This window comes from Acinonyx jubatus, chromosome E4 (genome assembly GCF_027475565.1).
Source record: "Acinonyx jubatus isolate Ajub_Pintada_27869175 chromosome E4, VMU_Ajub_asm_v1.0, whole genome shotgun sequence".
Classification (NCBI taxonomy): Eukaryota; Metazoa; Chordata; class Mammalia; order Carnivora; family Felidae; genus Acinonyx; species Acinonyx jubatus.
In genome coordinates this window covers 37,537,782-37,554,383 of record NC_069395.1, presented here as the reverse complement: position 1 = coordinate 37,554,383, position 16,602 = coordinate 37,537,782, and the positions used below count along the sequence as shown (strand labels likewise).

Sequence of the window (16,602 nt, the reverse complement as noted above, 5' to 3'; positions counted from 1 at the left end):
CCATATTTTATTTCATATTTCATCTATTCTCCCTCCAAATTATTTGGGGGGGGGCAGTGGGGGAGAGAACCATTTTAAAGCAAATTCCAGACGTTATGTCAATTTATTCCCAAACATCTCAGCATGCACCTCAAAAAAGAACATTTTTTTTAATTTATTTAATTTTAAGAGAATGAGAGAGAGTGTGAGCTGGGGAAGGACAGAGAGAGAGGGAGACACAGAATCTGGAGCAGGCTCCAGGTTCCGAGCGGTCAGCACAGAGCCGGACGCGGGGCTCAAACTCATGAGCCATGAGATCATGACCTGAGCCGAAGTCAGAAGGTTAACCGACTGAGCCACCCAGCCGACCAAATAAACAAACCAGGTTAACTGTCCTGTACAATGCCTAACATTCTAGATTTGGCTGATTACTTCCTTGTGGTATCATTTACAGACCACTCATTTCAACCCTTTATACCTTGCCTTACACTGTCTCTGACCTAACTTGTATGTGAGTGTGTGTGTGTGTGTGTGTGTGTGTGTGTGTATCTGTGTGTTTGGTTTCAGTGTTATAAAGAGATTTTCACATACCAGATCCTCAATAAATACTTGCTAAATAGCAATTATTAAGCACTACTGTCTGTAGAATTGTGGACTAGAGAGAGACATACAGAAAGAAAGAGACGGATTCCTAACCTTCATGTTTCCAGTGCTGTTAATGATACCGGATAGTGGTTCTCCAACTTGAACATGCATCGGAATCAACTGGATTCCAACTGGATTGGGGGGCTCCATTCCCAGAGTTCCTGATTCATTAGGTCTGGGATGGGCCCTGGGAATTTGTGTTTCTAACAAGCTCCCAGGTGATGCTGCTGGGCCAGGGACCAAACTTTGAGAAGCGCTAATATCAGATGTGAGCCTCAGAAAGTCTTCCACAGTCCCTGGTGCTCAGGCCTTTTATGCAGTTTTGATTCCCAAGGCTGCCCATTTCTGAGGCTCAGGGTGTGACCTGAGTTGTCTAAAACTTTCAGTGGTGAGGAGGTACTTTGAAGACATGTTTTGTGGTGGAGATGAGAGAGCCTGACTGCAGGGTAGAGGAGTGGCTTCCTCCCATGGAGGAAGGGGTCAGCTAGGTTCTGTGAGTCACAGGAAGTTGGAGAGGAGTGACAGGCAGCGGGGGCCTGCCCCCCGTAGCCTGGATCTTAAAAGCGTCAAGCCAGGGTCTCCGCATATAAAGTGTATGCCTGCAGCTCTGCCCGGTCTGGGGGTTCATAGCAGCCCCAGGACAGGATTGCCACAGGCAGGACGTGGCTGAAGTTTTTGCTATGGCTCTTGCTACAGTGTTGCATCCAGAAATGGAAGGAAATGTACCCTTTGGAAGGAGTGGGAAAAATGAGAAAATGGGAAATTCTTTTAAGAGCATCCTAGACTCAGAGTGACTAAATAAAAAACCTTATTATCTTGCTCAATACACTCAACTAGACTTTTCCCTATCCCAGGCTTATGTCTTTCCCTACAGATAGTAGCCAGCTATTTCTTAGTGTTTTCCTTCTGATAATTCCTGTCACTTCAGCTTCCTATCCCCTACCTCATTCTTGGGGGGACAGACTCCCTTATCTACCTCTTCAGTGTAGACGTTCACCCTGTTCTAGACTTGGCCCGTATTCCTTCTCACTATATATACCCTCCCACAGAAACACCAGCTGCTTCTTTTTTTTTTTTTTTTAATTTTTTATGTTTATTTAGTTTTGAGAGAGAAAGAGAGAGAGAGAGAGGGAGAAAGCATGAGCAGGGGAGGGTCAGAGAGAGAAGGAGACACAGAATCCGAAGCAGGCTCCAGGCTCTGAGCTGTCATCACAGAGCCCAACGCGGGGCTCGAGCCCATGGACTGCGAGATCATGACCTGAGCCAAAGTCGGATGCTTAACTGACTGAGCCACCCAGGTGCCCCACTAGCTACTTCTTTAGCTTCAACTTTCTACCCATATGTGCATGGCTCCCCCCAAAATATCTGCAGCCCAGACCACTCTCTTGAGCTCCAGACCATAACTCCAGCTTCCTGCTAGATGCCTCCACAGGTAGCATGCTCAATATATCTAACCTAACTTATTTTCCCCATCTCAACATTTATCCCTTCCTCTGGCCTTGGACCCCATCATCCAAGATGGGGTTACCATCTTCTGAGTTGTGCAAGCTTGAAATTGTGGAGTTCTCTTCAATTCTTCTCTTTTCCTCACCCTCCCTCTATCTAATTGTTCATCAAGCCCCATATTTTCACCGCTGAAATATCTTTATAATTCATATCCTCCTTGCAACCCCCCTGCCTTTGACTTAGTTTCGATCCTCACTATCACTTCACTGAATCATTGCTAACGAGGCACTACATGTTTACTATGTGCCGGGAACAGTGCTCAAACATTTCAATACCTTCTCTAAGTACAAGCTAATACCATCCCTGTTTCACAGACAAGAAAATCAAAGGCTTAAAGATATTAAGAAACTTGTCCAAGGTCCCCTGCTCGCTGGAACATGCCCTGTACCATGTTGGGTACATATTAGAATCAACTGGGGAGGGCGCCTGGGAAGCTCAGTCGGTTGGGTGGCTGACTTCAGCTCAGGTCATGATCTCACATGTCGTGGGTTCGAGTCCCGTGTTGGGCTCTGTGCTGACAGCTCAGAGCCTAGAGCCTGCTTCAGATTCTGTGTCTCACTCTCTCTCAGTAACCACCCCCCCCCCCACCAACTTGTGCTCTTTCTCTCTCAAAAATAGATAAGTATTAAAAAAAACAAAACAGAATCAACTGGGGAGATCTTAAAGCCGACCATGTATCCCATCTGTGCCCCAGACCAATTGAATCAAAACACTATCTGTTTCTATAGCTTCAACTTTCTACCCAGATGTTCATGGCTCTCCCCAGAATATCTCCAGCTCAGGCCTGTTTCTTGAGCTCCAGGCTCTTTCCTCGGGTGATACTCCTGGGCAGTCAGAGTTGAGAACCACTGTCTTTACTGTCCCTATGCATAACTACGTTCTCTGCTCCCCATCCTGCCCCACTCAAACCTTCCTCCAGAATGCTGTCTCCTGTCCTTTTAAGCCACCACCATGATCGCACTACTCCAGTAGCCCCCCATGATGATACAAGGAAGCAAATACTTCTCAACAGAGCATCCATGCCTCCATGGTCTGAATTCTCTCTCATCTGTCAGCTCCCTTCCCTTACTCTCTACCTGCAGCCACACCACACACTTGAGATTTCTGGTACTTTGCACATGCTATTTACTCAGCCCGAAGTGGCCTTTCCTGCTTTTCTCTTCCCCAGCTTAACTCTCTAGCAAATAGCTTCTCTTTTTCCTTTTTTTTTTTTTTTTTTTTTGGAGACACAGTTAAAATGTCACCTCGACAACCTCCTTGGGTAGTATTAATGGCTTACTCCTTGTTCTCTTTGTAATTTGCCTCATGACTCTGAGCTGCAATGATTTCTTTACACCCTGTCTCCTTCAAAAGACTTTGACTCTCAAGAAGATCTGTGTCTTGTTCGTAATTTTGCCCCCATGATCTAGCCCATGTGAGGCACTCAGTAAACGTTGAATGAATGAAAGAATGAATGAATGAACTTCAAGACTTTTGCCAGCTTTTGCTGACTTCTGTTGCTGGACTGTAGGGTCAAGAGCAGAGTCCTTGAGTCAGATGAGTCCAAATCCAGGTTTTGCCCCCTTACCAGCCGTGTGGCCACTCCCCAGACGCTAACTTTATTTACTCTGTCTATGATTTAGTCTCCTCATCTGTGAAATGGGGATATTGATGGTGCCCACAACGTAGAATGGTTATGAGGGTTAAATGAGATTAGTCCATAGCACTCAGTAATGCCCATTATCATTATGTGCTTAGAAAACAGCTTTCTAGTATATTGTGACCAGTTATGAAAAAAATCACATCTATATGTGTGCATGTGTGTATGTAAATGTACATGTGTGTGTGTGTACATATATAGAGAGAGAATACATATAGATATCTTCATCTATATCTATATCTAAAGAGAGAGACATGGAAGAATGTTCATGAAGGTGATACTGAGTGGGTTTTTTTCACTTATATTTTTATTTATTGTTAGACTGTCTTACAATAAATATTGATTTCTGTATACACTTAGCCACTTCAACTCCCCAAATACAGCCACACACACACACACATACATACAAACACTCTAACCTATAATAGGCATATACAAACCCCACAAATGCACACATAAAACACACAAACACACATACTCCCTCAGGGGGCAGAAACTCTGAGTCCAGATGTGACCCAGCCTTGGGGACATTGAGAACGTGCCGGTGCAGAGAACATGTGGACCTCGGGCCATCTGTGGCTCTCCGCCAGGAGGGAGGGGCAGGCACGCTGCCAGCTCTGGAGCCAGGAAGTGACATTCCTATTCATCCAAGCCTTCAAGTAAACACCCAACCTGGGTGTCTGGAGACAGACCGCCCCCCCACCCCGGGCCCCCGCCTCCCTGACCATGAAACGTGGGCCCTTGTAGGCACAGGCTGGCTGCACAAGCCTGTTTCTCAGGGTGGAGGAGTGGGGTCAGGAGTAGAGGCCTCCAGCCCACAGCACAGCACACAAAGGACAGTTGGGAAGTTTCTAGAATAGAAAGGAACTAACTAACCGCCGTCAGAAAACTGATTTATTTTTATTCTTGAAAGTTTAGGAAAGGCAAGCGGAACGGGATGGAAGGAGCTCCACTCTACACTTTAATTGGAAGTTCTTTATTTTTCCCCTGGAAGAGAAAACTTGTGATGACTTTTGAACCGGCTTCAATGCTTAGGCCTCAAGCTTGCTGGAGTTTACAATAGCAAATGTATGATCATAATCAGCCTGCCGCACGTTGGCATGTATTGTGACCGAGAATAAGCGGGTGCCACATGGCCTCCAGAAATCAAACTTGCTTTCCTGTTGAAGGGAGCAAACGATGCCGAGTATCAGGACAGAAATGAAGGGAATTTCTGGACCTGTGAGCCATCCCTGACCTTTGGAGAAGGACCTGGAGAGAGAAGCAGCAAGTAGAACAGAGCCTTGTCCAGAGTTGGAGACTCACACGGGTGGGCCCAGCTGCCAGGCCCCAGGCCTCCTTTAAGTTTAGAGTCAGCATGGGGAGGTCACAGGGTCAAGGAGCTCCTGTGGAAAAGAAGAGGGAATCCCTAATTCCCTCAAGAGACATGATCTCTACCCTCCGAAGTTTACATTGTAATTGGGGAAATGAGATGGGCACTCATGAAATAATTAGAAAAAAAGTCTCCTTATATCGCCTTCACCCCTCCATCTTGGGCAGTGGAGACCCTACGTACTAAAGAAGTTTACGGAAATATATAGCTGACCAGGGCCACCAGGTACAGCCACAGAGGTCCTACCATGTACAATCTACATAGCCAGATCTCCTTCAACACTTGCATAGCACTAATGATCCGAATCATCACCCAAAAGAGGAAGGGGCATAACATTAATATCCAAAATTTTACTAACTTGCAGCTCTGGTGAATGAGGACCCCAGCGCCTCCTTCCACTGCCCCCAAGTTTCCCATTCTTTTGTTCATTCGCTCTCTCCTCCCTTCCTGCCTTCTTTCCTTCCTTTTTTCCTTTCCTTCTTTCCTTCATTCCCTCCCTCTCTCCCTTTCAGGTTTAGCATTTTAAAGTGCACAGTTTTGGGGGTAGCTGGGTGGCTTAGTCAGTTAAGCAACTGGCTCTTGATCTCGGCTCAGGTCATGATCTCACGGTTCATGGGTTTGAGCTCCTGGAGCTTGGGATTCTCTCTCTCCCTCTTTCTCTGCTCCTTTCCTGAGTGTGCTCTTTCTTTCTCTCTGAAAATAAATAAACTTAAAAAAAAGTGCACAGTTTAGTGGATTTTGGTATATTCACAAAGTTTTGCAAACATCATCACTCATTCCAGAACCTTGTCATCACTGAAAAAGAAACCCTCTCCATTAAGCAGTCACTCTTGTTCCCCTCTTGCTCCAGCCCCTGGCAACCACTAATCTACTTTCTGTCTGAATGGATTTGCCTGTTCTGGACATTTCCTGTAAATGGAATCATACGCTATGTAGGCTTTTGCGTCCAGCTTCTTTCATTTAGCGTGTTTACAGAGCCCATCCATGTTATTGCACGTATCAATACTTCCTTACTTTTCTCAGGTTTTTCTGGGCACCCAAGATGGTGATTCCCACGTGCTCAGGCACAGGTCTGCTCATGGACGTCTGCTCCCCAGAAGCCACTTGGGAAAAGTGCCTCACAGCTGCTGCCTCTGCCCAGTTTGCAGATGCTGTTCTCCCATCTCAGTTTCGTCATCTAGTATTCTTCAAAGTGGAAAACCCTAAGGTGTCAAATGATATTCAGTTCCTATCAAGTCCTTCCCCCTACATACACCAGAGCTATGTCCTGTGCAGACTTGGGGACATGGCCTCCCTCCCTGCCTGAGCGCTGCCCCTGCTCCCCCAGGCCTTTCAGAAGATCCCACCTTCAGCTTGTAATGACAGGCTTCTCGGGTGACTGAGGGAGGGCCTGGACTTCCTCCCCTTCCTCTCTCTCATTCACTCTGATACTCCAGACCAAGGTAGGAAGGAGCCCAAGACAAAACAAACACACCCTAAAACAAGGATTGATGTGAGAGTGATTTTTAAGGCTGTGTTTCCACGAAAAACCAGTAGGGGTGTGGGAAAGTAGCGTGGGGCGTACGTGGAAGCCCAGAAGGAACTGATATCAAGTGAAGTCCCACGGAGAGTAACCTGAGCCCAATCTCCCCAGGGACCAACAGTGCACGTCAGCCCTTGGAGTCAGATGTTTGTACTCTGCACCTGTCAGTCACTGGCTGAGGGCTCCTCCTTTGGTGTGTTCAGTCCAGACCCTTTAGCTTGCAGGGTCCCCTGGCAAAGGACATCCTGACAGGCTGAGGACAGCCCTTTGACATAGAGACGCAGGTGTTGGCCGTGGAGAAGTGAAAGTAGACGGGCTCAGCTACATTCACTCTTTTTTTTATGTTTTATTTTATTTTACATTTATTTGAGAGAGAGACAGAGACAGAGAATCCCAAGCAGGCCCCACTCTCAGTGTGGAGCCCAACATGGGACTCAATCGCACAAACTGTGAGGTCATGACCTGAGCTGAAATCGAGTCAGATGCTCAACAGACTGAGCCACCCAGGTGCCCTAAATGGTTTTTTTTTTAAACGTTTTATTTATTTTTGGGAAAGACAGAGAATGTGAGTGGGGGAGGGGCCACAGAGAGAGGGAGACAGAGGATTCTAAGTAGGCCCCATGCTGACAGCAGTGAGCCTGAATCGGGTGCTTGAACTCACAAACCGTGAGATCATGACCTGAGCAGAAATCAGCAGTTGGATGCTTAATCAACTGAGCCACCCAGGCGCCCCTGGCTTTGGCTTTTTAAAAGGAATCTTGGGCAACTGAGGAGAAGAGTTTCAGAGTGAGGCCGAGAAGGTTCCCCTGAATTCTCATTGAGTTCTGAGTCTCAGTGGGAAGTCACAATGACCCCAGACCTAGTCTGTGCCTGGTTAACTAACCCCGCCACCAGGAGCCTGAGCAGACCTTTCAGGCTACAGCACGACTACTCAGTAAAGGTCCACTGGGGGCCCCAGAAGAATTAAGAGGAAAGGAGACAACGCAAAGAGAGGATATAAGAAAGGGCGAGGGGAAAATGGAGGAGAGTAGACAGAGGAAGATGGGGGGCGTAGGTAACACATAAAGAAGTCAGGGGTAAAGGACAGAGAGGAGACAGAGGCAGCCATGCTGGAGGGTGACAGGCACCACTGACAGCTTCTCCTATGATGTTTGCAACCTAGGCTTCTGGACACTGGATCTATGATGGAGGCCACATTCGCCACATCCTTGTCAGAGCCCTGCTCTCAACCCTCCAGCTACCTTCCCAAATTATATGAGGGGGAAAAAGTCCAGGAGGGTCTCCATGGCAGTCTGACCTTGACCCCCACAGACCTCCCACAGACTTTGGGCTGAAGGTGGCCAGGAGAACCAGGAAGCAGAAGTCCTGATCCGGCCGGCAAACAGAGGGCCCTCAGTGAGTGTGCCAGCCTGTAAATTGTCCTTTTGTTTCGCGGGCTTTACCGAACACGGTTTTATTTCATGTGACTGTGCTATTTCAGGAGGAGTAAATATTGCCGGCGGTCTGTTTAAAAAGGCCAATGACCTGAAATGGTTTTTTTTTTTTTTTTCCTTTTCTTTTCCATTTGAATTATCTCCAAAAGACAGGTCTGCCCAAGCATCGTGCCATTTTAATTCACGGGCTTTTACTTCTAACTTTCCCTTTCTGTCTTGTGTTTTGTTGAGCCGGAAAACAAAGGGAGAAAAGAGAAGGGGATAAAGATACAGGCACTGACCTAGGCCCGAGCAAAGAGGGGTAGATGTCCAGGGTGCAACCTGGAAGAGGGCAGGGAGCCATAGGCTCTCTGCTGCCTTTGCTGCTTCCGGAACTTGTGTTTGACCTATAATTATAGCCTCTTTCCTCTGATTTCCTCTGTGAAAATAGCAACATTCAGACTAAGCACAGAATAGAAAAAAGCCCTACATAAAGGATCAGGGATTTATAAATACAGTTAAAATTACAGGATTGTTACCCCCATAGTTCAGTTGTCTAAGAGTGGGTTGGGAAAGGGGGAGCACAGCTCTTGAAACTTGTCTCATGCCCTAAAATACCCAGGTGTGCCTCTTTAGGGGCCCTGTCAAAAATAGATTTGCTACAGGTTTTATGCTTTTTTTTTCCCACTAGGTGTCAATCATCGTAAGAATGGATGTCCCCGGCCAGGCACCTCCCACTCAGGAGTTCTATTTTGACTTCTTAAGGATTTTCACTCATCATCTGATTGTTCAGGTTCTTCTCAACTCATTATCTCTAAGGAGGTGGAACAGGGTATCCTTGTCTCAGCAAATACCTCCTAGTTTTCTGCACTTTTCCCCCTAGACAAACAAACACCATGTTCATGTTGGAATTGTCATGTTCTTATATGACTCAGCACCCTGCCCATAGCTTACCCACACTGGCCCTCCCATTGGGATCTCTTAACTTGGAACAAGTGAGAGATCACCAGGAAAGTTCATCTCTGGTGACAGAGACTGTCAGATGGAAATATGGCCATGGAAAGTGGAGTAGCCTGTTGCCGTGAAAGAGGGTGAGGCAACCGTGAATGAGAAACAGAGGCCACAGGCAAAGACAAAGGCCTGCCTGGTACTGAAGTCTTTGATTCTCATGGTTTCTGAGGCCTAGCTCCATGTATTCCTGATCTTTGCATAGCTTAGATACTCAACCTTTCCTTGAATTCCATGAGCTGATACATTCCCTCTTTCCCCTAAACTAGTTCAAGCGGGTTTTTTTGATTGTGTGCAACCAAAAGCCTTGACTAATAAGATAGTGCCAATGCTGAGAATTCTCTAGGGAAGTTGACGAAGCAATATTATCAGTGCAGCTTCTCAAAACCAGTTTCACAAAGGGCTAAGAACAATGTTTATAGGATGCTGACTTTGAATTACTGTCACTGCTCTACTTTCCAGAAAGATGAGCCTTGGGAAGAAGAGTGAAAATATTCCAGGCAGCATGCATGACCCAGCTACTGAAGAAGAGGAAGGAATCTGGGGACAAGACTTGTGGCCAGGCCTCTGCCTTCATGTGGAATCACACATGAGCTTTCCAGATAGGAGATTTCCAGAAGAGAGCACCAGAATTACCTTCCTATCACTCACTACAATGTCTTAACTCTCACTATGGGATCTACAGTACGTTAACCCAATGTCCCATATCTGCCTCTTAGTAGAGCCAAAGAATAGGGACTGATCTTGGTCAGTGTTAATAGCTAACTCTGTACTCAGAGTTGTCACCTGCACACTAAATGACTACAGTCCCCTTTCTGTGTCTAGAGGGTAAATATAATGGTCTGACATGATGGTGTAGAATATGCCCTAGTCTGGGCATCTGAGGACCTGGATTCCAGCTGAGGTTTTGCTGTCAGGCACTTAGAAGACCAGCTAAGCCTATGGGTCCAGTTTATTCATTGGCTAAATAGGGGGTCGGGCTAGATAATCTCTTAACTCCCTTCTTGCCCTCATGAACCATTACTCAAAGGTAAGTTCCTGGCCTAGAATCATTCTCCACAATGCATACTCTTTGCTTTCCACCAAAACCAGGAGGGACAAAAAGGAAAGAGAACAAGAAATTCAGGCATGTTTTCTCATGTTTAAGGTGAGATGAATCTTTTTACAAATTAAGGTTATTTAACATTTGATTTGATTTTTGATATACGTTTATTACACAAGAAATACATGTTTACTATAGAAAATTTAGATATAAATAAGTAAACAGGAAAGAGTTTCATCTGTAATCCTTCCTATCAAAGATAGCGTCGATATTTTGTGTGTATAAATGAAATTTTTTTTCTGCACACAAATACACATTTTTTAAAGTGAAAATGGGATCAGAGTATCCATTTTCCTTTTCAAGTTGACCTCGACATCCTGAAAACATCTTTCTATGTTAATAAATATATAGCAGTGATTTTAATAGCTGTACGGTAATCTGTTGTTTGGGCGTACCTTAATTTATTCAACCAATCCCCTATACTTTGTGCATATATATACATACATACTTTCTCTGTGTGTGTGTGTGTGTGTCTGTGTGTGTATTTTTTAAGACTTCTGTGTTAGCAGACAGTACAATTCAACATGATAAAGGATGCAGAGCCTCCACACCCTTCCCTGCGGGTTCCTGTGTTAGTCAAGCTCTTTTGCCCTGCAGGGAACCATTTGATTTCTCTGTACCACATGACCTCCTGCCACCCTGGTCACAACTGACTGGACTGGCATTCTCTCCTCCGCAAAGGCAGCCATCTGGAGGCTGGCCAAAAGCCTATGAGGGGCCTGGCAGGAGTCCTGTGCCCTGAGAGGGATTCCTTTCCTGGGTGGTGCTGAACAGAGCGAGCAGATTCTCCCTCAGGGTATCGAATGCGAGACCTATGAGCAACCTCCATGGGGGGAGAGAGGGACAGGCACGGGGATGAATCTGTGGGGTAAACCTCATGTACTGAAATAACCAGCGGGTTATGTGATTCCTGGGGTTCACCCTCCCTGGCTCCAGGTAGCTTAACAAGGAGGGTGAGGCCGTGGTGTCTGGAGCCCGAGAGCCTGGGTTTGGATCCTGGCTCTGTACTTCTTACCTGTGTAATCTCAGGCTAGTCCCTTAGCCTCCCTGTTCCTGAGTTTCCCCGTGCGGAAAATAAGGACAATAAGGCCTACTACAAAAGGCTGCTGTGAAAACGAAATGCATTAATATACGTAAAAGGCTTTAGAAGAGTGCCGAGTACACAGCAGATGTATTTGTATCCTGCCTCTGCCGGTACTGTCTGCTCTACCTAGAATCTCGGGAATTTTAGGACTCTTACAGGTCACTCTTATCTTCAAGGACATACTGATGACTTCAAATATCCTGCTTTTATTAGTTTACTCTCAAAACAATTTTTTTTAATGTTTATTTTTTGAGAGAGAGAGAGAGAGGGAGACAGAGCACGAGCAGGGGAGGGACAGAGAGAGAGGGAGACACAGAATTCAAAGCAGGCTCCAGGCTCTGAGCTGTCAGCACAGAGCCCGACGTGGCGCTCAAACTCATGGACTGTGAGATCATGACCTGAGCCAAAGTCAGACGCTTAACTGACTGAGCCACCCAGGCGCCCCTGGTTTGCTCTTGAAGTACTTCTGTTCTTTCCACCAGATTCCTCACTTCCTTAAGGGCTTGGGTTACACCTTAGTTTCCACTGTGCCCTCCACAGTGTCTTGTGCAGAGTAAGCACCCAATACATGATTGATTCTGCCATTTGGTGAGAGAGTATTTTCCATGCAGCCCCAGCACAGCCAGCTTGGACCAGCGTAGTGGTCAGCTGGGCCGGCAGCCCAGCTCCCCCTCCCCCACGGCAGCCTCCCCCAAGCCAGTCTCCTTGGATGGTAGGGCACCAGCAGCCCCGCTGGCAAGAGGAAGCCTGGCGCTCCATGCAGAGCCGAATTCTTGAGACTGGAAGTCGTAGCCTACTTTAGGTTGCAGACTTAGAAAAACATCCCTGCCAAAGTGAACCCAGAGCCTCCTTGACATGTGCCAGAGCTGACAAACTACAGGGCTACAGGGGCGCCTGAGTGCCTCAGTCAGTTAAGCATCCAACTCTTGGTTTCGGCTCGGGTCATGATCTCATGGTTTTTGGGTTCAAGCCCTGCATCGGGCTCCACACTGTTATCGCAGCGCCTGCTTGGGATTCTCTCTCTCCCCCTCTCTTCCCCTTCCCCACTAATTTTCTCTCTCTCTCTCTGAAAATAAATGAATAAACTTTATATATATATATACTATATATATAAACTATATATACTATATATACTATATACTATATATACTATAAACTGTATATACTATAAACTATACTGTATACTATATACTATAGTATATACTATAGTATATACTATATACTGGGTCCAGTTTATTCATTAGCTAAATATAATACTATATACTATATATACTATAAACTATATATACTATATAAACTATATATATATATATATATATACATATATATATATATCCCTATAGGGTTACAATCTGTTTTGGGGACTCCTCTCTTCAGGGAAGCAGCAAACCTGCGTGCTTCCTGGGAGGGCCCCCAGGTCACACACTCTAGTTTCCCTCTTGGGGTGTCCCTGAGGCTAGAGCCCTGGACAAAGAATGGAATGAAGGCAGTGAAGGTTGCTGGTCCTTCTCAGGGCTTTGGTCTCCTCTGGACCCATGTGCTCACCTACCTGGACCACCAAACGTGGGCCTTCAACGTCTGATTGCTGAACAGCCCCTGGAGCCCCAGTTTCCTATTAGCTGGAGAGAGGCTCAGCTGAGCAGGACAACTAGAAAGGGAGGCACTCCAGAGGACAGACAGCAAGTTCAGTACCAAAGGTATCAGGGCTTACCGAGCATTATGCTGGGTGTGTTGTGTCGTGTTAATAATAATAGTAACAGCTGACACATACAATTGCCACCTGCCAATGACTATTCCAAGCATCTTCTACTTCTTAGCTCACTTAATCACTACCCCAAGTCATTGGAGTAGATGGTATTATTATCTCCATTTTACAGATGAGGAAACTGAGGCACAGAGAAGTCAAGTAACTTGCTTGAGTTCCCACAGCTAATCGGCGGCACACCCGGCTGTGTACCTAATCCCTACACAAAAGCTTTTCGATTAATGTTTAAGTATGATCATGTATGCATGCACACATTTCATTCTCATGGGAACTCTGTAATGGCTAATAGGTTAATATGGGCCCATTTCATGGAGGGGAAAATCGAAGCCCAGAGAGGTGAAACATGTTCGGGTCACATAAGTAACCTGTGGTGGATTTCACACCAGGCTCGTCTGGCTCTGTGACACCTCAACACAGAGAAGACCACGTAAAAGGACAGGAGAATGCTTAGTGGCCTTGGGAAAGGAGGCCATCGAAGACCACAAAGAATTAGGGATGTGCAGATCAGGTCTGCTGGAAATAGCAGCAGGCACAGCAAGGAGCCAGACCTGACTACCTGGTTCTTTGCTGGTTTCAAGCCATACCAACTAGCTAGATGGGTGAGCTGATTAAAGTCCCACGGCGGCATGCCTTTTAGAAAGGTGAACCCAGCAGAGCCGAAAACCAGCTCTAAATGCAGCCAAATCTCCAAACGGAAAAATCTCAAAGCTTTTCTCGCACTCTGTACTCACTTTCTAAGCCATCTAATTTTTTTTTTCTTTTTTCCTCTCCCTGCTGAGTTTGTTCGCCCCCCCCCCCCCCCAAACTATCTCTGGCTCAAGAAAGTTGAGATTCTAGAACTCCAGAACTGGAGAGAAACTTAGCAATGATCTAAAGCACCTTGTCAAGGCTGCTTAGAGCAAACTACTGCTTCTCATTGTGTGTTTAAACTGTTTCTCCCTGAGGAAGATTTGCCCGTTGTTAATGAGACTGAGAAACTGGCTGGTGGCAGAAGTATTTCAGGCTCTTGCCTGGAATCATACAAAGGAGGCTGATGGGTGGCTCAGTCTGTTAAGCGGCTCGGGTCATGATCTCACATTCCGTGAGTTCGAGCCCCGCGTCGGGCTCTGGGCTGACAACTCGGAGCCTGGAGCCTGCTTTGGATTCTGTGTCTCCCTCTCTCTCTGCCCCTCCCCTGCTCATGCTCTCTCTCTGTGTCTCAAAAATAAATAAACACATTTAAAACAAGAAGAGTACAGTTAAACAAAATAAATAAAATTAAACAAAGAAATTCACAAATGCGTAATGATAATACCATGAGACTGTGTTAACAGATACTTGTAAGCGGTTTTAGGCAAGCACTCAAACCAGAAACTATCAGTGCCTGCAGGCATCCAGAGACCTCACCAAGGAAGAGACCCAGGAGAAGAACTGAGGTCTAGAGAAATTGCAGGCCTGAAGGCAGCAGGGTTTCTCAGCTGAAGTTAGGTAGCCCTGGTTTGGCAATCCACCTTTGCCCTTTCTGGCTGCGGGACCACAACCAGTGACACACCTTGGCATTCTCAGACCTTCTTTTCATTGTGCAACTGTCTGATTGGGTGGTTCCCTGCACTGAAGAGGAAATGAATGGTGACTAGAACATTGAATCCATAAAATGACTGACTATAAAATTGAGTTACACTTTACAGATACTTTTTTTAAAATGTTTATTTATTATTGAGAGACAGAGAGACACAGAGCATGAGCAGGGAGGGGCAGAGATGGGGGAGACACAGGATCTGAGGCAGGCTCCAGGCTCCGAGCTGTCAGCACAGAGCCCAACACGGGGCTCGAACTCACAAACTGTGAGATCATGATCTGAGCCGAAGTCAGACGCTTCACCCATTGAGCCACCCAGGCACCCCATTTTACAGATACTTTTTAAACATTTTTTTTAAGTTTATTTATTTTGAGAGAGAGAGAGAGAGAGAGAGAGAGAGTATGAGCAGGGGAGGGGCAGAGAATCCCAAGCAGGCTCTGCACTGCCAGCATGGAGCTCAACGTGAGGCATGAACCCACAAACCATGAGATCATGACCCAAGCAGAAACCAAGACTTGGACGTTTACCAAATGAGCCACCCGGGCTCCCCTATACTTTGCTGATTCTTATCATCGTCACCACCATTATCTGCACCAAGCAGTCACTGATTACCCAGCCAGCTCCTTTTAGAGAGGGAGGAGGTTTTTCTAACACGGTGGAGGCTTATATTGAGCTCAGCATCTCTGGTACTATCCACAGTGGGGCTAAGTTCCCAACTACAGCTTTGCTGAGGCCCTGGGCTCCCAGTGGGGAGACTGGACTATGGCACCAATGGGCACATCAGGACAGTGGTGATTTTTAAAAAAATTTTTTATGTTTATTTATTTTTGAGACAGACAGAGCATGAGTGGGGGAGGGGCTGAGAGAGAGGGAGACACAGAATCCGAAGCAGGCTCCAGGCTCTGAGCCTGACATGGGGCTCAAACCCACAAACCATGAGATCATGACCCGAGCCGAAGTCCGACGCTTAACCGACTGAGCCACCCAGGTGCCCCCAGGACACCGATGATCTTAATCACACGTCAGTTGTTCCTCAACAGAAGCCGGCAGCTAACATTAGGTAAATGTCTGCTGAGGCCAGGCACCCTGATGACTGTTTTACACACCTTATCCAATGAAGCAGGACAGTATTATCCCCATTTTGTAGATGAGGAGACTATAAGAGATGAAATCATCCTCCCACGGTTTCCCCACTGTATTGTGATTTCCATGAGAGAAAGGACTCCTTGATTATTGTTGCCTCCCTCACACCCAGAACAGTGCTAGGCATTGGGAATCTTCCAGTAAAAACTTTTTGAATGGGTGGATGAATAGGGTAGTAAATGGTGAAGCAGAGAAGACTATATTCTCTAGAAAGATTTTCCAGGCTAACTGAAAAAACTATAATAATCCATAGCTCCTTTAACCTTCTCTTTCTCCATGTATTTCCCCATTGGTTGAGTGTTTTCAATGGGAAGCGTCTTACTACTCTGTGGGCATACAAGGTTGGTTGCTAACTTTGGAACACTTGTGAATCCTGGGCTCAGAGTCATGACCGAGGCAAGTGAGTCATATTCCCCACACAAAGCTCCCTACACACTCGCTGTCAGAATAAACCAGAAGTTGCCATCTCGTCCCCTGCTCTGGCTGTCTCGTTTTACCTTCTTAAAATGACGAAGGATGTTCTGCAGAGGGTGGGGTTGGGGTGACGGTAGACTTCTGGATACTCTTGCTCTCTGGAAACCTGCAACTTGCACAGGCTCTGCTGGAAGCCTCACATTCTACTGGAAGAGTCTGTCCCTCCTCTAGGATATCAGCATGAACCCGTAGACTGTGGCATCTTTAGTGTAGGCAATGGCTGCAGGAATCCCACGAGGCCATTCGAGGGGGTACATAACATAACCTGTCACCAGGAGACCATTAGCCTCTGTGACAAAGGATACATTTTCTCATTCCTTACTCAGAGAGAAGAGTTTAAATATACAAGTGCCCCTCGCCTGGGTGGCTCAGTCGGTTAAGCATCTGACTCTT

At 46.3% G+C, this 16,602-nt stretch overlaps 1 long non-coding RNA gene across 1 annotated transcript in view; it reads right to left on the bottom strand.

Annotated features, from left to right (window-relative positions):
* Positions 1-4,646: 4,646 nt before the first annotated feature.
* The window catches only part of LOC113603839 (uncharacterized), an 80,175-nt gene continuing 68,219 nt past the window's right edge, over positions 4,647-16,602 (bottom strand). The window contains exon 4 of the long non-coding RNA XR_008293039.1: positions 4,647-4,929. This is a non-coding gene — a long non-coding RNA (uncharacterized LOC113603839). The remainder of the gene's footprint in view (positions 4,930-16,602) is intronic.